The following is a 27,465-nucleotide window of genomic DNA, read 5'->3' as shown; positions in this document are numbered from 1 at the left end:
AAAACATAAAAAAAAAACAACAACATTCAAAACAATTTAAATTACAAAAAAAAAAATAATAATAATTAAAAAAATCACATATACTTGTTTATTTATTAATTTTTAAAATCAAATATTCTTTTATGATGCCTGATTTCACTTAGCATCATAAGATCATTTTTATAATTGTTTTTTTTAATATGAAATTTAGTTAAAATTATAGCTGTATGGAATTAATATGAGAGAAATAAGCAGGCTAAAAACATAATACATATATAACATCACAATAAGTACAAAAAGTCTTGATTGCTTTTTATTTATATAGTCTTATAATGCGTGATTTCACTTTATAGCATCTTTGAAAAAAAAATTTTTCATTTATGAATATGGCATTTAGTTAAGATTATAAACCAATTGAATATGAGAGAAATAAGCATGCGAAAGCATCACGGCTGCTCAGATGCACCTGCGCGTCCACTTCAAATTCACATTGAACAGATGCTTCAACACGATTGGCTGTTGCTCTACGACTGGGCGGGGTTTATATCCGCCTGAGACGTATGATTGGTCAGGCTACATGTCTATCAGATCAAAGGAACCTACCTGACACTTCCTGCCCCTGAACTGTTTCGCTGTTTTTTTTGGCAGTGTGACATTTGTGCATCTCTGTGCCATGTTTGTGTTCTTCTGTCGCAAACATTTTCATGTTTATAAACACACTAGATCATCCTGACGCTGTGGATTATTAATCTGACGCACAATAAACTGAATAATGTGGATATCTGAGGTCGTTTATTGGATTACCGGTGGCAGAATATGATTGTTTGGTCTCCCCATTGATTCAAGATCGCACTGAAGAGGTAAGCGAGCTCTGTTTTTGGTTTGATCGCTGGTGTTGTGATTGGATGAGTGGGCGCATTGAGAATTGATTAGGAACAGTCTGTACACGTCATTCATTAAGAAGGGTTAATAAAGGTGAAAGGTGACAGTCTTATGCGCGTGACCGTACTGCTTGGTACATTTTGCGCGCGCTAGCCTCAAAATATCTTCTTGAGAGGCACTTGTTCATTTCTGTCTTCTGTAAACGACACATATTTATGTTCATATATTTAATATCATAACTTAATACAATACATATAATTGTTTGAATTGATTTGTGCCTTTTAAAATGTTTGGGGGTGTGGCTAAAGGAATATTATCCAATTTATCATCAACAACAACAACAATAATATGATTTGTATTTATTAATTGCATTTATTAATGTTTTCTAAGACATATGTAATTTTTCATCGGCTAATTTGTGTAATTTCAGAATGACATTAAGGAACACGCATATAGGGCAGGTTTTGTTGATATTACAATATTTCTAAGCATGCGTGCTGTTTGTTGTTGTTGTTGTTGTTGTTTTTAAGTCTTCTAGATGAACAGCTCCGTTATAATTTTCTGGAGAATCTACTTTGGTCAAGTTGGACTCTGAACACTATCTAGGAAATAGCAAATCTGAGTTACAGTTGAAGTCAGAAATGTACATACACTTAGGTTGAAGTAATTAAAACTCATTTTTGAACCACTTCACAGATTTCATATTAGCAAACTATAGTTTTGGCAAGTCATTTAGGACATCTACTTTGTGCATGACATAAGTAATTTTTCCAACAGTTGTTTACAGACAGATTGTTTCACTTTTAATTGACCATATCACAATTCCAGTGGGTCAGAAGTTTATATACACTAAGTTAACTGTGCCTTTAAGCAGCTTGGAAAATTCCAGAAAATGATGTCAAGCCATTAGACAATTAGCTTCTGATAGGAGGTGTACCTGTGGATGTATTTTAAGGCCTACCTTCAAACTCAGTGCCTCTTTGCTTGACATCATGGGAAAATTAAAAGAAATCAGCCAAGACCTCAGAAAAAAAGGTACCATGTTCATCTGTACAAACAACAGTACGCAAGTATAAACACCACGGGACCACGCAGCCATCATACTGCTCAGGAAGGAGATGTATTCTGTCTCCTAGAGATGAACATAGTTTGGTGTGAAAACTGCAAATCAATCCCAGAACAACAGCAAAGGACCTTGTGAAGATGCTGGAGGAAACGGGTAGACGAGTATCTATATCCACAGTAAAACAAGTCCTATATCGACATAACCTGAAAGGCTGCTGAAAACCACCATAAAAAAGCAGACTACAGTTTGCAAGTGCACATGGGGACAAAGATCTTACTTTATGGAGAAATGTCCTCTGGTCTGATGAAACAAAAATGTAACTGTTTGGCCATAATGACCATCGTTATGTTTGGAGGAAAAAGGGTGAGGCTTGCAAACTGAAGAACACTATCCCAGCCGTGAAGCATGAGGGTGGCAGCAAAACTTCCAGCAACTTATTGTGAGAAGCTTGTGGAAGGCAACCCAAAACATTTGACCCAAGTTAAACAATTTAAAGGCAATGCTACCAAATACTAACAAAGTGTATGTAAACTTCTGACCCACTGGGAATGTGATGAAAGAAATAAAAGCTGAAATAAATCATTCTCTCTACTATTATTCTGACATTTCACATTCTTAAAATAAATTAGTGATCCTAACTGACCTCAGACAGGGAATGTTTTCTACGATTAAATGTCAGGATTTGTGGAAAAACTGAGTTTAAATGTATTTGGCTAAGGTGTATGTAAACTTCTGACTTCAGCTGTAAATCTACTTGCATTTAGTTACCCTAGCTTAAATGGTTAAGTTCAATCTACAGTGGCAAGAAAAATATATGTGAACCCTTTGGAATTAGCTGGTTTCCTGCATTAACCTGTCATAAAATGTGATCTCATCTTCATCAAAATCACAAATATAGACAAACACAATGTGCTTAAAGGAATAGTTCTCCCAAAAAATGAAAATTTGCTGATAATTTATTCACCCTCAGGACATCCAAGATGTATCTGAGATTCTTTCTTAATCAAAACAGGATTTAAGACTTTTAGGATTTCATTTCAGGCCTCCTCCTTCAAACAATGCAAGTGAATATACTCCATTTGTTTTGACGGTCCAAAATGCAGATTTAGGGTGCATCAAAATAATCCACACAACAAATAAATGTTCAGACTGCCACTAAAAATCCAATATTTTGCATATCCAGATTGTATCCAGATGAGTTTTGATAGTCTGGACAGCAAAAAAACCACATGAAATCTGATTTTTCCGAATCCGATTCAAACCACATCGGGAGGTGGTTTCAAATGCGATTTAAATCTGATTTTGTCAGATGCGTCTCAGTCCAGACACTCTGGCTGCTCAAATCGGATTTCAAATGGTCTTTTGCATCACTCATAATGCAACACACAACGATGACGTCAAAAATCGGTGACTGCAGCACGGAACATCACAATATTTACCAGCCTCCTCCGTCGCTGAGTTTTTCTTGTATGACGGAGGAGTTCTGCGCCGCGACTGGACAGGGCGCTTATTTGGAGAGCGAGATGATGCACCTCCATTTTTCCCACATCTGTTTTGAAAGCATCGTCACACGGGTATGCCTACGTCATTACCAAAGCAACCCATGCAGATAGGTTGGGTATGTCTGAATGTGCAAATCTGATTTGATCACTTGCAATTAATAGTGCGGACAGTCTGCCTGAAAAGATCTGATTTGAGAAAAATCTGATTTGCCTGCAGTCTGAACATAGCCTTAGATGCACCCTAAATCTGCATTTTGGACCATCAAAAAATGGAGTACATCCACTTGCATTGTTTAGAGGAGGAGGCCTGAAATGAAATCCTAAAAATCGTAAATTCTGTTTTTATGAAGAAAGAAACTCCGATACATCTTGGATGGCCTGAGGGTGAGTAAATTATCAGCACATTTTCATTTTTGGCTAACAACACACAAACAATTATAATATTTCATGTCTTTATTGAACACATCCCATTAAACATTCACAGTGCTGTGGAAATGTAAGTGAACCCTTGGGTTAAAAACCATTTCGAGTAGCTGCGGATTAGACCTGCACAACTTTCAGAAGGAATTTTGGACCATTCTTCCTTCCAGAACTGCTTCAGGTATATTCTTATGATGTCTGGTGTGAACGGCTCTCTTGAGGTCATTCCACAGCATCTCTATTGGGTTAATGTCTGGGCTCTGACTGGGACCCTCCAAAAGGTGGATTTTCTTTTTCTGAAGCCATTCTGTAGTGGATTTACTTTGATATTTAGGTCTATTGTCCAGCTGCATCACTTCTATCGAGCTTCAGCTGGCACACAGCCACGCTGACATTATCGTGTAGGATATCTTGATAAACTTGTGAATTTAATTTTTCGATGATGGCAAGCGGTCCAGGCCCGAAGCAGCAAAGCTGCCCCAAATCATAATGCTTCCTTCACCGTACTTCACAGTTGAGATTATGTTTTCATGTTGGTATGCAGTGCCCTTTTGACCTCATACGTAGTGCTGTGTGTTCTTTCCAAACAATTCAACTTTAGTTTCATCAGTCCACAAAGCATTTTCCCAGTAGCCAGGGGTGGACTGGCCATTGGGAGAACCGGTGGGCCGGCTGCAAAACAGGGCCAAACAGCCAACCCCCCCCCCCCCCCCCCAACAACTTTTGGCCCGGTTTTTATTTAAAATCCAGGGCCGATTTCTCTTCTCAGTCCGCCCCTGCCAGTAGCGTTGTGGAGTGTCAAGATAGTCTTTGGCAAACTTCAGGCATGCAGCAGTGTTTTTGTTGGAAAGCAGCGGCTTCTTTCATGGTGTCCTGCCATGGACACAACACCTGTTTAATGTTTTCTGTATAGTAGATTCATGAACAGAGATGTTAACCAGTTCCAATGATTCCTTCAAATCTTTAGCTGTCACTCTAAGGCTCTTTTTTACCTCATTGAGCATTCTGCGGTGTGCCCTTTGAGTTATCTTGACTGGACGGCCACTTCTAGGGAGAGTAGCCACAGTACTAAATCATCTCCATTTAAAGACAATTTATCTAACTGTGGACAGATGAATATCTAAGTTCTTCGAGATAACATTGTAACCCTTTCCAGCTTTATGCAAGGCAACAATCTTTGATCGTAGGCCTTGAGATCTCTTTTTTTTTTTTTTTTTTTTTTATGAGGGAAGGTCCACGTCAGCAGACGCTTCTTGTGAACAGCAAATTCAAAATGTTGAGAATGATGTATTCAGTATATACAAGAACATGTACAAGAACAATACAATTATGTGTATGTTATTAGTTAAAACAGATTGTGTTTTATTTATTATTTTAATTTAGATTAAGATCAAGCCAGATTAAGACAAATTTATACATAAATGTAGGTAATTCCAAAGTGTTCACATAAGTTTTCTTGCCACTGTATATGAACACCAAGTTCAGTGAACTTAATCAAATTTTGGTCAACATATTAGGGTTTTTGTATATTATATATTGGATCAAAATAAAATGCCATTTTAAAGGTAAGAATGCCTCATAAAATCACATTCATGGGGCCACTTTATTTAAAAAAAATAAAATAAAATTCTGACAGTGAACTTTTTCATATTCCATAGAAATGTATGTTTGCAAAATGTTAGGTCAATCAAAAATGTATTTCTTAAAGTCATCGTCAGATTTTTGTTTTTGAAAAAGGTCATGGTTCCTCAGATGCTGATGTGCGGTGTATTTTATAGTGCTTACTATGTAATTCATGTACTTGCAATGCACGCAATGTGAGATGTGTAATTGATCAGGACGAAACTTGGAGTAAGTGTGAAGGAATTCCGCAGCGCTGCTTATTCCTGATGGCTGAGAGCCAGAGCGTTCCTCAGCACAGGTACTGGTGTAGTATTCAGCTTTTCAGTACGCTTGTGTTGTGTTGTTGGACTACTATGCTACAAGAATGGATACTGAAGTGACTAAGGGCAGATATGAATAGCCTTGTCATGAGCTGACATCATGTATCATTAAGCAGCATGAATCGCCCTTTCTGCAGAACTGTCCCATCCTGTTTCACTTTGAAATACTTCAAACTATGGAAATGAAACGGGTTGCAAACTGTTTCATGTTGACATTAAAGCCGATGTGTGTAATTTTGATGAGTATCGATATGTAATGGGCCGTTCACACCGAATGCATTCTTTCTGTCCATAGGTGCTGTTTTTTAATAGTTTTTTTTAGCCTGTATAATTGTGAACCTGCACTAGAATTGACGTCTTTCAGTTTTGACCGCCCCAGCTTACTGTTTTTTTTTTTTTCAATGTTTCGCTGTGTTTTCAGCGTCTCGCCCGGAGTGCTGCATTTTTTGGATGCCGTGTCAAGATAAAGCTGAAGTATGAAATTTCTGCGCCACTAGCGCCTCCGAACAGAATTGCAGAAGTAAACATTGTTTTCAAAAAATCGTTCTGAATACGCCCCTGTCTGCTGTTGATCAAACAAACGGATAGTTCCGCCCTCAGTTCACGCCATTGGTCGAGTCAATGTAATTATCTCTCTTGAGGCGGGTTTCTCAGAACAAACAGAGGCATTTTCATAGCGCTACAGAGACACAGTGTTTACAGTTTTCCTGAAAATTATCCTATGGCTTACTTATAGTTGTCTTGGCATATGAAGCTGAGATAAGCATTTTAACACCAAAAAATTGGCATACTAAGCTTTAGAATTTTTTTGAAACGTGTCTCGAAACGCCTGCGTTCTGTTCTAATTGTTGCGCAGCGTCTTTTTTAAAATTTCTTTTTTAACTTGACAAGGTATCTAAAAAAGAAGCTGCGCTTCTGTGCGAGCTGCTAAAACAGCGAGATGAGGCACAATGGTCAAAGATGCCCATCTGGCACATGTTTACATTTTTATCTAACAGCACAGACGGGTGCAGAAACAGACCTAAGACCTACAGAACTGTACATCTTGAGATATGTGCGAACATTTGTATAGAGTCTCAGAGTTCTGTCTGGAGAGGCGTCACAGCTCAGTGTTTGGTAGCGCAGTGGAGGGCAAATGAGGGTGTCCCTGCCCCCTGCAGCTGTCTGGACGTCTGACATTACTCAAGCATTGATCTGGAAATTTCTCTGCTTGCAGGTCATGTTCAGGACTGTATTAATATCTCCCTCATCAAGTAGCACCTGCTGCCATTTCTTCACTGTAGTATCTCCATCAGCTCCAGTGAATGTTCGCTGGTGAATACGTGCTTGTTTGTCATTTCTTACAATACTTTGTTCACAGTTATGATTTTTGATGTTATGAATACTGTGGTGTTACCATGGTACAGTGATGGGAACAGATGGCGATACCATGGTACTTTAATATTATGGTACGGTATGATTACCATATTCATTCATATAGGCTACCTTGGTATTTACATGGTGACACACCATATCCAAAAATCATTACAAAACCATGGCACTTTTGGTACCTGCAAAAAGAAAAATGTTCTTAAATCTTAAATATGTATCTTAAAGGGCAGGGTTTTATCAAATAAATGTTTGTAATTAGGCTAAATATTCATCTGTAACATGGCTAAGAGTCTAAATGTGTTAGTGCACATGTTGTTGTGACCATTGCTCCTGTTCGTAAAGCCCACTGAAATCCGGTTTAACCATCTTCTGTATATAGTGCAAACCACAAACTGGCTCTCTTTACCATAAATATAGCCATTTCAGATTCACTGCCTCATCTGATGATTTGCATGACAGTGTTTAAGAATAATTCTGTTACCAAATTCAGGCTGTTTTATAAAACTCCTCCAATCTGCATTAGCATTCGTCCAGTAACTTAGCAACTGGCAGCAACACGTTCATAAGATGCCTTCTGATTGCTTTTTGTTTTCCTGCTCTTACAAAACAATACTACCATTGTAACGTGATATAATGATTCACAGTACGGAATGATTACCATATTCATAAACCATATTTAAAATGTACTCCAGGTACTTCAATACCATGGCATGTTATGTTTTGGTGCTTTTTTTGTTTTGTTTGTACTATATGTATAATTTACCATTGACCAAAAAGTCATTTTTATAATCTGAAATGAAATAGAGTGGGTAAGCCATCTTAATATATGTTTGGAAATGCTCGTTTATTCCAGGAAAGGTATTTGACCATTTTGGAATAATGGATATATTGGATTAGGTAGGAAATGCATGATTCTCACAGTACAGCAACACGACATCATCAAAACATGCTATACATGATGTTATACAACCTAAAATGGGTCACAGTCTGTTTTGATTGGATCATGGATAGCAGAGAAAAAAAGAGCTGTATTTTAATTACATTCAATAAACACTAACTATATAAATGGGAATTTATTATAGCAAAATAAAAAGGCTAATAAATCAACTTTTAGAATGAGGAGAAACTCTTCCCAAATCTTTTGCCGTATTTTGCTGCAAATTCATACTCTCTAATCCGTAAAAAATTGGGGTGGGAGTCGATATACACCGATCAGCCACAACATTAAAACGACCTGCCTATTGTGTAGCTCCCCCTCATGATGCCAAAACAGCACCAACCAGCATCTCAGAATAACATTCTGACATTATATTCTTCTCACCACAATTGTACAGAGCGGTTGTCCGAGTTACCGTAGACTTTGTCTGGCCATTCTCTGTTGACCTCTCTCATCAACAAGGCGTTTTCGTCCACAGAACTGCCACTCACTGGATGTTTTTTGTTTTGGGCACCATTCTGAGTAAATTCTAGAGACTGTTGTGTGTGAAAATCCCAGAAATACTCAAACCAGCCCGTCTGGCACCAACAATCATCCAAACTCTGAAGTGCTTCCAACCAGCATGTGTTTAGCATGCTAACATTCACTTTCACTAGTTAGTAAGCTTGAGATCGATGCCTTCACGCATTGATAATCAGAAGATTTTACTGATGTTTATCGATACATATATATATCAGGAATTTTTTCAGATATAAATAGGGCTGCTTGTTACTAGGGCTTGGTATCGATATAGATTTCCCGGTTCAATTTCGATTAAATATCAATTTATATGGGTATTTTTCAGTTTTAATGTCCCTTTTGCTTACATATGAAATAAATTCTCTCCCAGCGAATTCTGCGAATTATTCAGGGGACCTTCTTACTAGGTACAATTTGAAAATAGTAATTTTACTAATTATATTTTCTTCGTTTTTCATCATTTTGGTCACATTTTAGCTTTTTAAAAATGAACAAATCAGTGTATTTAATCAATAACTATAACATTACATTGCATATAGTGTATTATATTACATTTGTTAAATTTTTATTGTTTAATTGCATAATTTGTACTAGAGCCCGACCGATTACCGATATGGTGACCAATATAGCTAATTTTTGAGCTGGAATGAAAACAGACCTTTTCTATGTGGATTTTGCACCGATATGACTATGCAAAGGTACTCGGAAGGCTGCTTTCTTAAGTATTTTATATCAAAGAACATTTGACATTATTATTATACATTGTCAACAAATTCTATAAATGAACACTGAGAAAATAAAGAATAAAAATACAATAAATAGCTTAATAAACATCAGTTCTGTTAGTATAAGTCAATTGCTGACCATTTAAATAAAGAATAAAATAAATAAAATAAAAATCAGTACTGTATGTTTAGTATCAGTCAATTGCTGACGATTAAAATAAAGAATAAATAAAAATACAGTAAATATCTAAATAAACATCAGTATTACTGTTTAGTATCAGTCAAATGCTGACTATTTAAATAAAGAATAAATTCAAATAAAATAAATAGCTAAATAAACATTAGGGACCGGTTGCACCAGCTATAGGTACGTTACAACTTAGCCTAGTTGTGGTGTAAATGGGCACTAAGTCACAATTTACGCTCTACTAAATATTTGAGCATTGCACCATTAAATTGATGTAGGACGTAACCCTACGTATAAACTAAATATATACGGCAGCCTCCGACCAGGATTAACTGATGGAATAAAAAAGCAGACTGATATTTTATGACATCAATGAGCTCATGTTTTGGTTGACAGGCATCAGTCCTTTCGACATATATGATGATGTTGGCATTTACACTCATTTACATTTATGAGAGAGAGAAAAAAGACGTACTTTTAAGTGGCTCTTCAGCATGAAACCGATCTAATGGTGCTGTTTTTACAGTGCGTCGCCTGGTGTCAAGTTTCAACACATTCTATATATATAATATATTAAAATGATTAAATGTCTATTTTTTCAGCCTGTTGTATTAGTATTTATCACCCCTCATTTATTTTAGATACAGTTTCTATATATTATTATTTACACAGGGCAAATATACTATTTATTAAATCTACTTTTATTACGTATCGTATTTTATTGTCTGCAAAACCAGACTTTTAAATATTACATTTTGTAAATGCAACGACTGAATTGTTCGGTTGAAGGGGGTACCAAACTGTGAATCCTGAACAAAACAGTTTGGTGAATACATGTTTACTCATTAGCTTCCACTCCGCTGACAACAATGAAAGTAGCTACGTGATTAGCTAGTTAGCTATAAGCTCGTTGTCATGGAGAGTAAAAGATGGACTTTCCAGCATTGTGTCTCACCAACTAGGCAACAGCAAAACAGGAAATCAACACTCAACAGACACAATCCACCACCGCACCGTTGTCTGCTGAGCTGCAAAAAGATGCTCTGATGTTTACCTTTCAATCTGCTACATTACCGACTGCACTGACAAACTATAGCTGGCTAACAGCAAACAGATGTGATAAACAGGAGTGACATGGTTGTCAGGGACAGGGTTGACGTTATAATAGTTATATAAATTGATGGGGTAATTTTTTATTAGCTTTCCAGTATGTATTTCACAAACTAGTTAGCAATTTAATGAGAAGAGATTGCTCAAATCCACACAGTTTAACTCCGCCCTGTCTGCAGAGCCACCGTCAACTCAGAGTCAGCTCTGTAAACAATGGAGTCGGAGCGCGCTCTGCTGGACAAACTACACTATGACACCAGTTCTAAAGTATTGTTTTCTGCATTATATGTTCTGAAAAAAAAGTTTTCATATTGACGCATATCTGTAAAATATACGCCGATACTGATATATCGGCCGACCGATATATCGGCATTAATTTGTACTATTTACAGGTATTTACATTGATTTGTTGAACACGTGTTAAAAACCTGTACTGTCTCTTTAAGGGAATCCGGAATTTCTGTAAACAGCATCTTTAAATGAGCATGTAAATATCTTTGGACACACGTTACACGGAACAACTTTTACTCTCAACAGGCAGTGAAAGGATCTCGCTGCTGAATACTTCACCACTATACTACACAATTACTGCTGAGTGAAATCTAAACATTTACCAGCCAGTTGCCAAATATATACATTTTTAGTTGCAAGGCGCAAATTTTGTCTGCAAATGCAAGTGATTCCCTCTCATTGATCGTGATGCATCGGAGAATCGATATTTTTACCCACCCCTACTTGTTGCACAATAGTCTGTCTTTTTAAACATATTTCTCAACACAACTTTGGTAAAGTGTTAGCGGCAGGGTAAATTAAACCTATAACACCGCCTGTATCAAATTTGATACACTATTTTCTAAAGCCTGTGCATCATTAACATAATCAATGTTTTGCAGAAAATCCTGTTGTCTGCAGTGAACTAGATGTCTGCTGCCACCTGGACATTTCCGGGCATTTCTTGATGGAAAAATATTTGTGAACATTTTCCAAAAATATCCGATTTTGTATTGCATGCACTCGTTTTTTTTAATGTGAAATCTTTGCTGATTTTAATAAATTAAAAGTGACAATAATAATATTGTTACCAATTATTATTATTATTATTATTATTATTATTATTATTATTTTTTTTTTTTTTTTTTTTTAAATGAGTATTTGCTGAATATAAGCAACTTGTGCTTGGTTAAAATTTTGTATATTAATTTATTGAAAACCCCCCTTTGAAATCCATGTATCAAATATGATACAACAGGCTTTTGAGGAATATCTCTCAATCACTATTACATTCCTTTCATGCCCACCACAAAAACAATAACAGAGCTTTGAAAATTCTGTCATATACTTTCTATAAGATACATTTAAAGTGTGAACTAATATTTCTGTGTATTTTCATATATGCAGCCTGCTCTGGCATTATAAAGATCTCATTATTTTACATTACAAGCTATTATGATGTTTTGAGACCAGCGAAAAAAGTTTTACAATTTCCCTTTTTGAAATGTCAGTATAGTATTTGGTGCATAAAATACATATGATAAAAATTGTTTATTGAAAAAAAATATATTTTATATTGTATTTGATGTGCTGAATTGAACTGATACTTTCAACCCATATTTATAGAGCAAGTAGAGGAAGTTGTCATGGCCAAACTCTCAAACATTTGGTATCTCTGAAAAGCCCAGGGAGTCCTCTGATAATACCCCAAGATTTACCACTGTAGCAGATATGCGCTAAGAAAAACGTCAATAACAAATGTCCTACACAAAAATGAATTGATGGGCCTCAGGAGGATAATGACCTTTTTTGCAAATTTTTTAAATTTCTTTTTCTCATTCTGTGTGTGCAAATATTATATCACCCTCTTGTCGTTTCCCAACGCTATTACACCAGATTGTTAAACATAGGCCAACTGAGTAAATTGGAAAGCACGGCAATTACACATGTGGTGTTCGTTAACAGCCTTATCCCATAGTATTACTTGGACGCAAAACACTGTGAATCAGAGATTGAAGATCAGGAAGTGCATTATAATTAAGCTTCCTGTTGAAAGTTACAAAACTCCTGACATAGAATCACACTCGTTTCTAAGAACTTGATTAATTGATGATAACGCACTAGAGCACTAGCCTTAAAATCTCTCTGCTTATGTTTCTGTTGAAATGATCGATTTGTATTTGTTTGTTTGCTTTGTTTGGTCTGGTGTGCTCCCGTTTAGTCACCTGGTTATTTTAGGTGCCGCAGACGACAGCTCAAAGGGGAAGTTCTCACCCCCATGGCCACATGAAGACAGTCGAGACGGGACCACCTGGTTAATTCTGTTATTATGATTATTATATCAGCCCTGTTGCTGCTTGTCGTTAATTTGACCCTCTCAAAGTTTTGGGCAGTGTGACCAAAATCATGGGGTGTTTCTCAATTATAAGAATGCAGAGAACGGACTTGCCAAGCTACCTTGAAGGACGTGGAAGGGCAGGAGGATGTAGTATACAGATATTGCGAGATTTGAGATGTTCTGCGATCTTCTTGTTGTGCAATTGCCCATCCCAGATCATTTGTAGCTAGTAAGAGAACTTCTGCCATTATCACACACCAGTGATAGCATTATTATATTCACACCAGTGAGGGTTTTGCAGGACTAGTGACACGCTAAAAGAAAAAAAGTCTGTTAACATTTGTTTCCTCCATGTGTTTATGACTTTAGTTTAAAAAAATGATGCCCAAAAAAACAACAAATGTTTACGGAGTATGACGACTCTCATGAGCCGTCAGACTTTAGCGAGCTTACCGTGGAAAACTCTTGAGGGAAAATACAATGATAAATATCCTTCATCTGCTACCGTAGTACCACTGTGACTTCTGGGACTTCAAATGGGTTCTTGCCTACAAGTCACCATCTGATGCATCCTTGATATTCGGCCTGATCAAGAACACATCCGGGTAATTTTATGCATCCTTGGTACTTGTGTTCATGAGTATTGGAATTGAACTTCGGCAATGGATGATGATGTCGAATGAGTCCACGAGAACATAAGAATGCATATTGAGAAACAGGTAGAGTTAGTAATTTTGTATCACAATAACAATATAATTCAGAATGTAGATATATTTGTTTAAAAAATCAGCAAAAATGGTTTATATTTTAACAACGATTAATTAATAATGATTTTTGGATAATACAGTAAATTAAATGCCAAACCGCAGATGTTGTACCTGTTTTAATATCAAGACATCCTGTTCTGTAGAGATTTCTTTCTCCATTTGGGGTTTTCCTGGGTCAAAAATGATTGACCCAGGTGCTATCTCTGGAGCACAAATATCGGAAAGACTGCTGGACTCCTCATTTTGGAGAGACAGCGTGCACCACAGTCACGTGAAACTTTCACGTGTCAGATGAGAAGAATATTTAGCGTTTTTGAAGCGCCAAACGCAAAATGAAGGTCATTACATTTACTTGGGCGGCTGCAGAAAAATGTTAAATCCCGGAAAAATCCCTGCCTATGTTTCTTCAATTCTCTCCTACTGATAGATATGCCCACACTGAGCACATGGATATTTACATATCGCAATATACATGATATAGCAAAATCTTTATGTCATTGCCACGATATATATCATCATATCGCCCAGCCCTACACCAATATGAAACTTTTTGGTCGATATCGATATCGATCGATTAAAAAACAAACAAAAAAAAACTTTTTCTCCCAATTTGGAATGCCCAATTCCCAATATGCTTTTAAGTCCTCGTGGTCGCGTAGTGATTCGCCTCAGTCCGGGTGGTGGAGGACGAATCCCAGTTGCCTCCACGTCTGAGATCGTCAATCCGCGCATCTTATCACGTGGCTTGTTGAGCGCATTGCCACGGAGACATAGCTCGTGTAGAGGCTTCACGCCATCCACCGCGGCAACCACGCTCAACTCACCACGCGCCCCACCGAGAACGAACCACATTGTAGCGATCACAAGGAGGTTACCCCATGTGACTCTATCCTCCCTAGCAACCGGGCCAATTTGGTTTCTTAGGAGACCTGGCTGGAGTCACTCAGCACGCCCTGGGATTCGAACTAGCGAACTCCAGGGGTGGTAGCCAGCGTATTTTACCACTGAGCGACCCAGGCCCCCATCAAATCACTGTGTTGCGCAGAAGAAGTACAAAATCTTTTACTGTAACAATCTAACAATAAATAATTTCCATTGAACATGAGCACAAATATTTTTAGAAAGCCTCAATGAAAGATAAATAAAAAGATAAAAAATTATATTAATATATAACTAAATATCATAGCATTCTGATTGACGTGAAAAAATATTCTGTTTTTACAGTTCAAAACAACAGAACTCACATTTTACATGTGTGTTCTGCATATAATAGAACATCACAAATTCATATTATGCATATGTTGGGCAGTTCCACGGAAATGTCAACCACATTGTGGAAAAATAACGTTTTAACCAAAGGAACAAAACACCCTTTTAAGTTCTATCGTGGTGTAATGGATAATGGATATTGCCGTCCGGACCGCTAGAGGGCGCTGCTTGCTTACACAATGCTGACTGAAGTGCTTACTGAAGCACTGATTGCAGTCTATTTTTAAATGCAGCCTTTCAAGTTAAGTAATAGCGCAAGGCCATATTGCGATTTCAATCTTAACTCAATTAATGGTGCTGCCTTAATGGATACATACCAATTTCTCAGAAGTGGTTTTATTAAATGGTATTTAGACCTTATTTACCTCTAAATTACTAAATTACACCATTCATTCATATAAATACCATTTATATTAAACAACACATTTTGTTACCTTCACTTAATACATTCTTCAAGTTCATACATACCAAATGTGTCATGCATTGGGGACAGATTGCTGCCTTCTGATGGGGGGGGAGAAAGGAAAATCACATGTCATATTACATTTAACCACTTCAGAGATCCACTCTTTGATGCTGGTTGTAGAGAGGAGGATTTCTAGACATTATCACAAGTTATGCATTTGGATATGTTTGGACATTATCCAAGACTATTTGTTGTGTTTCGCATTTATTTCTTTTGAAATATTGTTCTGAAGTGTCAGTTTTTGCAGTGGTTATGATTATTGTCAAACCTGACTATGATGTTACAAAAGAAAGACATGGAGTAAGCATTTTTCTTACCTATCATTTATTTCAAACATCAAACATCAGAATTCAATTACTCAAAGTAAATCAAGAAAAATATCAAGAAAATAAACATAATGAACAGGAATGGACAGTGATAAATCATTTTGTGTACAAACAGAAGACAAAGAATAAACACTGTGCAATGGCAAAATTGGCATTTCTTTTGCAAGCATCAAAATTGTCAGTAAAGTGTGTGTAAAGTAATCGTGTGTGTGTGTGTGTGTGTGTGTGTGTGTGTGCGTGCGTGCAAGCGCAAATGTTTGTGAATGTACTATAGTCTCACCCCTTCATTTCTATGTGTGTGTGTGTTGCATTGTGGCTGATTTATATATTTTATTTGACACATTTAAAAAAATGCTCTGTGTTTTAGTCTTTCCCATTCCTTTCCTATGGTGGGTCAAAAAGACCCGGAACACCACGAGTGTTACTTTTGTCACATTGCCTAAAGATATCGAATCCAGTCTAAATGTTTTTGAGTGTTCAGATGGCGAATGTAGGAAAAGTAACCAAGCCTTGGCCCACTCAGATGAAGGATACAATTGGTTTTTTTATTTTTTATTGAAGAAACAAAATCAAAATGGGTCAAAAATGACCCGAACACCACATAAGTTTTAAACTAAAATGTATTAGTGTGGACGTGGCCTTTGGGTCCATGATGTTTCGGAAGGTCATGTTTACTTTTTTCCTGTGGAATAATGTGCTCTATTGACAACAATTGTGGCATAATGTTGATTACCAAAAAAATGTATATTCGTCCCTCCTTTAAAAAATAAAAATAAAAATAAAAATCAAGGTTACAGTAAAGCACTTACAGTGGAAGTGAATGGGGCCAATTTTTGGAGGGTTTAAAGGCAGAAATGTGAAGCTTATAATTTTATAAAAGCACTTATATTAATTCTTCTATTAAAGTTGTTTAAATCGTTGTTTTTGGGTTATAAGGTTTATGATGTTACGTCGTCATGGCAACAGAGTTGTATAATTGGACGTAACTTTCCACAAAAAAGGTTAAAATCATGTTAACACACATTGTTTACGTCTTGTGGCTATACTTTTGAAACAGTGAGTATTTTAGTGTTTAGGGTTTGGCCTCATTCACTTCCACTCTAAATAACCCCAATTATTTTGGCTTTTTTACAGAGCATGCTCTGTATTTTCTTATTATGCTTAACACAAAGCAGTCCTGCCCACTGATGGCTTATCTAGAGTGTTGTGTGACACTGGGAGGCATTTGAAATGCTGAGTTTGCTTGTATGCATCAGTGATGTCATGGATTGAATCACAGATAAGCTCTGTGGTGCATCTGATGGCAGCTTTACCTCAGCAACTTGACACCATCATTACTGCAGACGTTTGGTAAATGAGGGGCATTTGTTTCAGCAGATTGTCACGGCTTCACACCTACTGTTGTTCTTGAGGGGGATTGAAAGTAGTAAGCAGTGGGTTGAGTAGTTTATGAACCTGTTGTATAGCACACAAAAAATGGCAAGCGCCTATGAAAATGGAAAGTTGGTGAACACTTTTGACCTGCTATATCCGTTCTTGTGCTGAACAGATATATTGTATGAGTATTACATTTTTCATCAAAGCTTGAGCATTTTTGAAATTCCGGTACAGTCTACTAATTCCGAGCTTGATTAACATTGTAAACATATACATTTTAGACAGACTTCTTTATATTGGAGTATGACATCCAGGACATCCCAGTGTTCAGAGCACCCTGTTGCGTTCAAGGTTCTGTTTCCCCAGGCAACCGTCAAGGCCCATTCAGAAACTCACAACAGCAGCCAGCCGGCCCACATTCCAAGTGCTTTGCTGTTGCCATGACGATGCCCCTCTAATGCCAAGGATTGTGGGAGTGATGAGAAATGAGGAGTCTGTTGCCAAGTATCATTTCATCTGGGATAAAAATTCAAACATCAATTTAAAGGGATGTTTCTCCCGAAAACAACAATTTTATTACATTTGTTCACTCTCATGTTGTCCTAAACCTGTACGACATTCTTCTCAGTGTTTTTCTCTTCTATCTTGAACTTTGCGATCCCTATTGTTGTCTTAGTTTTATACCCTTCCTCTTTTCACTCTATCTCTCGCACTGCTGGCTGTGTCCCAGGGGAGTCAGTGTGCCTGTTTATTGGATAGGAGATCTATAGCCTCAGGCCAGTCCAGGTTTTGACTCCCCCCGTAGATCTCACAGACTTCATTAGCACTACCCGTCCACCTGCCTCCTCCTCCTCCTCCTCCTCCACCTCCTGTCCTCTTACATGATGCAGGGGGCAGATGGAGCTAAACGGCCACCCTCCCAGACAAGAGCCCCAGTGCATTGCCTCAGGCTTAGTGTTGAGAGCCGAGAACCATTTCTTACTCAGAACCAGTTTCACCAATGCAGATAGAACACTGTACTAAAATACAATGTTTCTGCAGTGCAACCAGTGTAGTCCGATACCCAAATGAATGACTCTTTTGAGCCAGTTCTTTTTAGTGACTCAAAAACATACAGTGCGGTCAGTATAGTCTGATTCCTGAACAAATTATTCTCATGAGTCAGTTCTTGTTAGCAAATCAACAACATACAGTGTGACCAGTGTGGTCTGATTCCCAAATGAATGACTCTTTTGAGCTGGTTCTTTTTAGTGAATCAAAAATGCAGCGGCACCAGTGTAGTCCAATTCCCAAATGAATGACTCTTTAAAGTCTGTTCTTTTTAGTGAATCAAAAACATACAGCGTGACCAGTACAGTCCCGATTTCTGAAAGAATGACTCTTTTGGGCCAGTTCTTGTTAGCAGATCAAGAACATACAGTGCAACCAGTGTAGTCCGATTCTCGAATAAATGACTCTTTTGAGCTGGTTCTTTTTAGTGAATCAAAAACATACAGCGTGACCAGTGTAGTCCGATTCTTGAATAAATGACTCTTTTGAGCTGGTTCTTTTTAGTGAATCAAAAACATACAGCGTGACCAGTGTAGTCCGATTCTCGAATAAATGACTCTTTGAAGTCGTTCTTTTGAGATCTCATAAATGCAGCAGCACCAGTCTAGTCTGACTCCTGAACAAATGACTTTTATATGCCAGTTTTTTTAGTGAATCAAAAACATGCAGTGCGACAAGTGTAGTCCGACTCTCGAATAAAGGACTCTTCTACAGTAGCTGGTTCTTTTTAGTGAATCAATAAAAATAAAACACTATGACCAGTGTAGTCTGATTCCCGAATGATTGACGCTTTGGAGGTGGCTCTTTTTAGTGAATCAAAAACACAGCAGTGCCACTGTAGTCCAATTCCCAAAATGAATGACTCTTTGGAATGTGTTATTTTTAGTGATTCAAAAGCGGGACCAGTGTAGTCCAATTCCTGAACAAATGACTTTATTTTATTTTTTTGAATTTTTTATATGAATCAAAATCATACAGCGCGACAAGTGTTGTCCGATTATCGAATGAATGACTCTTGAGTCTGTTCTTTTTTGTGAATCAAAAACAAACAGGCCTTGCAGTGTAGTCTGATTCCCGAACAAAATGCTCTTTTGAGTCAGTTCTTTGTAGTGAATTAAAAACACTGTGTGACCAGTGTAGTCTGATTCCCAACCAAATGATTCTTTTGAGCCAGTTCTTTTAGTGAATCAAAAACATACAGCCCTTGCAGTGTAGTCTGATTCCCGAACAAAATGCTCTTTTGAGCCAGTTCTCTTTAGTGAATAAAAAAAAAAAAAAAGACAATGAATGACCTTGTTTACATGGACACCAGAATATAGTTTATTGCGAGAAAAGTGCTTAAGACAGGACAGCGCCGTTTGTGTTTACATGCGCTTTGTTAGCGGTTTACTCCACACTGTAAAAAATAAAAAGTTGAGTACTTAAAAAAAAAAAAAACTTAAAAAAATAAGGCAATCAGCTGCAAAGCATTTTTGAGTTTACTCAACTTCAGGCAAATTAGTTTTACCAACTTAACAATTCAAGTTGGATCTTAAGTTCCATAAACTTAATGCAATAAGTTCAGCGAACTCTAAAATATGAATGATCATTAAGTTCAATTAACTTGACATTTTAAGTCTTGCTGTCCATGATTTTTCAATATTTTTAAAAATAATATATATATATTTTTTTAAGTAGATATATATTTTAACATAAGATCATGTATCAGCCCCACCAAGAGACCAAATAGTTGGTCTAACTTAAATGGTGGTGTAGGTTACAAGTACTTCAAACTTTTAGAAGTTGAATCAACTTCATAAATAAAGATACTTATTCAAAGCGAACACTAATTACCCTGATGGTGACTTTAAACAAAACACAACTTTTTACAGCAAAACATAATTAAAAACACATAAAGAGCCAAAACATCTATTAAATCAAATCCGATTATTGAAAAAAATATTTATATGTCGGCATGCTGTGACCAAACACACTTAAATAAATTCAAGAGCAGTGTCTTGTAGTGTGTGTAGTGTCTTCGGCCACAATGCTTCTCCAGTGAGCATGCTCAGTAGCAGACGCAACAATGTGAAGTTCATTGTGCTCAGCCTTACAAGGTGCCCCAGATTTTGACCCATGATTTTTCAAGACCTTTCCATGACTTTAACAATTGGATAACACCATTAAAGATATTAAATCAAAGATTTAAAATCCCACAAAAATGTTAACATTTCTATGGTAGAGCCTGGCTTTATAGACTTACAACAGTGACATTTAAACTTCCATTTCACAGAGGTGCACAAAGTTTCAAATGGGGGGTGTTGGAGGGTCAGTGATCAGACTGAGCATGCTCAAAAGCCTGTACGTTCTACCTTCACCACGAAACATGTTATTGTATGTGCTCACTGTTTAAAAATGTAAGTTGCTCTGACTTAAATGGCATAAAAGTTGACTTAATTGATTGTTTTACGTAAACCACTTTTTTCGAAATTAGATAGTTCATTCAACTTTTAAAATTGAGCTTGTCTGACAAATCTGAAGTTGGATTTTTTTTACAGTGCACTCCTGTATGCGGCTCAGTAATGGTTGACCCATATGGGTTTTTCACTGGCTGATGTCGAAACGACATCTAGAGAGCAGGATGTCCGGTGGCTGATAAATGCAGATAAACATAACACAATTTAACAACAGCAAATCAGATGTACACACAATTTCTAAAGTGAAACAAACACTTATTTTATGGAATATTTCCTCAAATTTGCATAAACTTGAAAATAGAAATTGTTGACTATCCATTGACAAATCTATTGGTAGATTTTGAAACAGACACAAGTTGAAGTTTACACTCTTGTTAATTGGCCAAGCGAACACTGTCGTGTTGCGATTATCGGCCGATTAATAGGCCTGGCCGATATATCGGTCTATATCTACGCCTTGGTAATCACTTTTCTTGAGATGAATGCAATTTCCCCGTGACGCTGGTGTAAATAACAAACATGATGTCTGAGGAAGTCAACATGAAATAAAAATGGGCCCTATCAACTTTCTCAAAGGGGTAGTTCAACCAAAAAACGAAATTTCTATCATCATTTACTCGTTTACTAGTTGACTCCGCTTTGATAAGCATTTTGGTTTTCTTGTTTGAATTACGACCGGTTTTAAGTTGTTCTCTGCATGCAGAAGCCCGGTATAATACATTTTCTACCTGATAGACTGGTTCTTGTAGATTTGACTGTAGAGTTACAGTACTTGAGCTCGACTTGACCATGCAGTGATGCTAGATTTCTTGAGAACTCGCGTGATGCATTCGAATGTGTGGTTTGGTCGAGGAAGTCAAATTCTTGGGAACTTATCTAAGCATACTATACTCACATCCTTAAGTAGTTACGGGGCAATTGCAGAAGATTAGACGCATATTGTTTGAGTGGAGAGTAGGGATGCTCAATATATCTCTAATTGTAGCCTTTGTTCTCCTTGACTCTTATTTCAGTGGCAGTGTGGACGGCTCCTGCAGAGCTTTATATTGCTGAGTGAGGTCTGAGCTGTATCATTACAACACTACACAGCTGCTCTAATGCAAATGAACTGTAGAGAGCTCCTCCACTGCAGAATGAGAGAGACATGAGGGATAATTACAGAGAATGAGGGTGACAAAAAGGGAGTGTGACTGAGGACAAAGGGGGTGACTAATAAGAGATGCAGGAGAGTCTTTTATGTTTCACACTTGAAAAATAGCTCTTTGTTGAAAGCTTATGAACGGCTTCTTACTACCTTAGAGAGCTTCAGGCATAGAAACCTAGACAGAAATCAATGACCTCAACAGACAGACAAGCCAGAACATTTCTGCTAAGTTGCAGACTTGCCCACATTACACTTTATGCCCGCTCAGGATCTTCATTCTCTCGTTTGCATGAGAACATCCCATATTTTCACATATTATGAACTGCTGATTAAGCAAAGCAGAGATGTGGACGTAGATGTTTTTATTGTAGAGTCATTGGAAGTCATTGTTTTGGGCATGTTTGTGGCTTCCTTCTATATTCTTTCATATCCCATAGTCATCACAGGACATGTTTGCCTCCCTCAGAGTCTCTCATTAGTGCTCTAGTAAAGCAATAAGCCATTAGATGCCATACATTACAGTGATTTTACCTCGGGTAAGGCCTGTTGGCATGATTAGATAAAAGAAAAAAGTGCTCTTAGTTATGTGATAAAAGACACAAAATGTTAAATAAATTGGATAATTATTGTTATTATAATAATTATTAGTTGTTATTAAAAACAATTCTTCTGCTAAGTAATACTGTTCATTATCCCAACGATCACACTTTATTTTAGTGTTCATGTTACTGCGCATTTACATAGGTAATTACTGAGTAATACATATGAAATACATGTAATTATTATGTAATCATTTCGTAAAGCTACTTGTACTTACAAGTTGTTATTGTAATCAATAATAATATTAACATGTAATATGTTTTCTACTATACTACACTTGGTGTACTGTACTGTACTATACTGTACTGCACTATACTATATCATACTATACCGAACCCTCCATGGACATGTCTGAGAAAAAGAAAGTAAATTTTTTTTGTCTCGGCAGACTTTTATGTGTAATGCAACTGAAAATGATATTAAAGGAATATTCCGGGTTCATTACAAGTTAAGCTCATTCGACAGCATTTGTGGCATAAAACTGATTAGCGCAAAAACTTATTTTATCTTGTCCCTCCTTGTCTTTAAAAAAAGCAAAAATCTGGGTTGCACTTACAATGGAAGTGAATGGGGCCAGTTCGTAAACGTTAAAATACTCACTGTTTCAAAAGTATAGACACAAGACATAAACCAGGGCTCGAAATTAAATTTTTTACTTGGTAGCACTGGTACTTCCAACTTCAAAAAGTTAGAAGCACCAGCAAAAATTTAGGAGCACCCACCGAAAATTAAGGACCACCACAACTACAATTTATATAATACTAAATAGGCTATGTATTTAAAAAAACATCCTCACCATCAGCATTGGCATATTCCACCTCAACATGTCCGACGAGGATGTTTGTGGTAGTGATGGGTCATTCATGAATGATTCGCTCATTTTGAACTAATCTTTTATGTGACTCAGAAGAACGAGTAGTCTCAGAGAGTGATTCGTTCACTTTGTGTTGACCGCGCATGTGCTTTGTGCAACCTTTGTTCGTTTGTTACATGAAAACCGCATAGGCGCTGTACAGGAAACAAAAATTATTAGTTCACCTTTCAACTCTTTTGGTCCGAGCCGTTCGTTCTTTTGTCACGTGGCAGCCGTATACGCTATGCATTGCTCACACAGGAAACAGAAATGATTAGTTCACCTCTCGAGTCTTCTGGTCCGAGTCGTTCGTTCTTTTGTCACATGACAGAAGAACGAACGACTCGGACAAGAAGATTCAATCCAGAGGTGAACTAATCATTTGTTTCTCATAATTTGGCCTTGGCTGCATTATACATTTTTCCTTATTGGGACTATATTCAAAGTTTGCTAAGTAGACGTGTTGGGGGGATTTGGCTATTGAAAATGTAACACATGTAATTCTGCTCAAATGAACGACATGAACTAAATGACTTGAAAAAAGATTTGTTCATTTTGCTGAATGAAACTCAAAGATTCAAGTCAGTAAAATGATCCGATCTTCCCATCACTAGTTTGTGGGCTGTCCATCAAGCGGGATGCGGACATACACTATCACACACTCCTTGACAGAAAGGTTGGTGTCTCCATCAATGATGAATGAGATGTACTGAGCTGACGATACTTTGACTGCGGTGTTCTCGCAGATGTCATCTATCACGCCGATGATGTTGGCACATGACTTGTCATTTGCGTACGTCATGTTGATCTCAACGCTGTTCATTTTCATGAGCTGCAACATGGGTTTAAATTTAGTGAAGGCGAGCTTTTCTTTGGCGATTGTGTAGGCGGTGTTAAATTTCATGTTCAGCTCTACCAATTGAGCGGAATGTCCGGCAGCATCCTGACGATTAAAAGCTTCAACAATCGAACCTGATCCTGAATTCTTTGCCACACACTTGTTCCGGCATTTCTTGTGCTTGGCGCTCTTCCCGTGTTAATCAAGCTCTCGCGCTTAAAATGTGTGGATTCGGTGGCGAACGCAGTGTTACCTGCAACCTCTGTCCCACAGGCTTTACAGTGAACGCAGTGCATTGAGCCATTTTCATAGTCTTTCAAAGTCTTTCAGCCACTCTCTCCGAAAACTGTAAGCCGCCTTTTCCGCTGGTGGATCCACATTCACCACATGATCGCCATCACCAACTCCAGGAGTTACATTATCTGTAGCTTACAAAAGAAATCTCTGTGTTCTTTTCATCTTCTCTCTTCAGTTCTTTACATTTCGCACACTAGTTGAAATGGAGTGATTGATGGCTAATTTTAATCAATCTAAAATCTGTATTAAAGTTAAGAATGTAAAGATGAAGTTTAATTAGTTATGTAACGTTGAATAGAACGGTGGACCGGTCACTGTATCAGCTCACAGCAGGCACATAGTGCAGTAATTAGCGAACATTTTGTAAAGAAATGAAAACAGGGTCGCACCACAACAATAATTTGCACTCACACAAATGCTCCCAAATATATTTGTAGGTCGCACAGATTAAATTTTGGGAGCATATGCGACCAAAATGGTTGCAATTTTGAGCCTTGTAAACAATGGGTTGCTTCGCGTCGGGCATAACAATGGTCTTCAACAGTGACTATAGTCACAATATAGCACCACCTCTCACACCTTATTGCTTAAAGGGGTCATGACATACTCTTTTTGTATAATTTTATTATCTTCCCTGACCCTCTGTCTGAAACACTCTGTTTTAAGCTGTCTGGCCCTTTAAGACTTCAGTGTAAACACCCACTATTTTGATTGGCTAACATCATGCAGCATATTTGAAACTCAATCCGAAGAATATGAACAAACTCCACACAACATTATAAAACTACGTTTCAGTGTTAACACATAACTAGAGCCCGACCGATATGGGTTTTTTGAGACCGATACCGATTTTAGAGAGGGAAAATTCACCGGTTACCGATATGGTGGCCGACATAGTTAATTTTTGAGCTGGAATGAAAACAGACCTGTGTGGATTTTTCACTGTTTTTGCACCGATATGACTATGCAAAGGTACTCAGAAGGCTGCTTTCTTAAATATTTTTATCAAAGAATATTTGACATTATTATTGTACATTGTCAACAAATTTTATAAATGAACACTGAGAAAATAAGGAATAAATACAAATACAATAAATAGTTTAAAAAAACATCAGTACTCTGTTTCAGTATCAGTCAGTTGCTGACCATTTAAATAAAGAATAAATTAGAATAAATAGCTAAATAAACATCAGTATTACTGTTTAGTATCAGTCAATTGCTGACCATTAAAATAAAGAATAAATAAAAAATAAAATAAATAGCTAAATAAACATCAGTACTGTTTAGTATCAGTCAATTGCTGACCATTAAAATAAAGAATAAATAAAAAATAAAATAAATAGCTAAATAAACATCAGTACTGTTTAGTATCAGTCAAATGCGGACCATTAAAATAAAGAATAAATAAAAATAAAATAAATAGCTAAATAAACATCAGTATTACTGTTTAGTATCAGTCAGTTGCTGACCATTAAAATAAAGAATAAATAAAAATAAAATAAATAGCTAAATAAACATCAGTATTACTGTTTAGTATCAGTCAAAGGCTGACTATATTTGAATACTGCCGAGACAAGAGATAAACAGCGGTAGCGGTATTACACCGTATTCTGCTATGCAAGTTCAGGAGAAACTTTCAACAGTGGAAAACTAGACTTTTAAATATTACATTTTGTAAATGCAGTGACTGGAATTGTTTGATTGAAGGGGGTACCAAACTGTGAATCCTGAACAAAACAGTTTGGTGAACACGTTTACACATTAGCTTCCACTCAGCTGACAACAATGAAAGTAGCTACGTGATTAGCTAGTTAGCTATAAGCTCGTTGTCACAGAGAGTAAAAGACGGACGTTGTTTATTTTACTTTCCAGCATTGTGTTTCACCAACTAGGTAATAATATAGCATGAAATCAGCACTCAACATACACAATCCACCACTGCACCGTTGTCTGCTGAGCTGCAAAAAGATGAGAAGAAGCCTTTAATTTAGTCACACATTATACATACATTTTTGCATATATACAGTGACATTTATTTGTTTTCACATATCCCAGCTAAGCTGGGGTCAGAGTGCAAGGTCAGCCATGATACGGCACCCCTGGAGCAGATAGGGTCAAGGGCCTTTCTCAAGGGCTTGAACCCCCAACCTTCTGATCAGTAACCCAGAGCCTTAACCGCTGAGCCACTACTGTCCCTTGCACTGCAAGATGCTCTGATGTTTACCTTTCAGTGTGCTACATTACTGACTGCACTGACAAACTATAGCTGGCTAACAGCAAACAGATGTGATAAACATGAGTGACATGGTTGTCAGGGACAGGGTTAATGTTATATTAGTTATATTGAAAAGGGAAAATGATGAGGTCATTATTTTTAACTTTCCAATATGTATTTCACAAACTAGTTGGCAACTTATCGAAAAGAGACCGTTTAACTCCACCCTGTCTGCAGAACCACCGTCAGCTCAGAGTCAGAGTCGGAGCGCACTCTGCTAGACAAACTACGCTATGACACCAATTCTAAAGCACTGTTTTCTGTATTATATGTTCTGAAAAAAAGTTTTCATATAAAATATAACCCGATACGATATATAGGTGAAAGGCTAATATCGGCTGATAATATCGACTGACCAATATATCGGTTGGGCACTACACATAACGTACACCCAACACATTTCATCTGAATGTATCGAACTGTTCACTCAAGCACAGCATAAACTATCAAACAGTCATGACATGTAAAAAACATTAGTGAATGGAACTGGTTACTTACGTTTTTTTTTGTCCAATAGTCCAATTTTAACTGCCCCATCTTTCAATAACAGTTCCTTTGCAAAGTTGGAATGATATTGTGATTGTTTCACAAGCAATCCACACTGAAATCTTCTGAATATGCAAACGTAAATTCACGGTGATGTTTTGTGCTTCAACCAGCTTCAACATGCCAAAGCAGATACGCTGGTCTTCACCAGAGTGACATCTCAAATTTTCCGTGTTTGTTTACACACAGAAAGGCATGTGTTTCTCCCAGTCCCAGTTTTAAAAGTTGCAC

The 27,465-nt window shown here is 37.2% G+C and overlaps 1 protein-coding gene across 1 annotated transcript in view; it reads left to right on the top strand.

The window, feature by feature from the left end:
* Positions 1–639: 639 nt before the first annotated feature.
* LOC127423400 (ras-specific guanine nucleotide-releasing factor RalGPS1-like) overlaps positions 640–27,465 on the top strand; it is a 210,470-nt gene continuing 183,644 nt past the window's right edge. Inside the window, exon 1 of the mRNA XM_051667664.1 lies at positions 640–839. The gene's annotated coding sequence lies outside the window, so the exon portion shown is untranslated. The remainder of the gene's footprint in view (positions 840–27,465) is intronic.

This window comes from Myxocyprinus asiaticus, chromosome 3 (genome assembly GCF_019703515.2).
Source record: "Myxocyprinus asiaticus isolate MX2 ecotype Aquarium Trade chromosome 3, UBuf_Myxa_2, whole genome shotgun sequence".
NCBI classification, from domain to species: domain Eukaryota; kingdom Metazoa; phylum Chordata; class Actinopteri; order Cypriniformes; family Catostomidae; genus Myxocyprinus; species Myxocyprinus asiaticus.
This window is presented reverse-complemented; position numbering and strand designations above follow the sequence as displayed.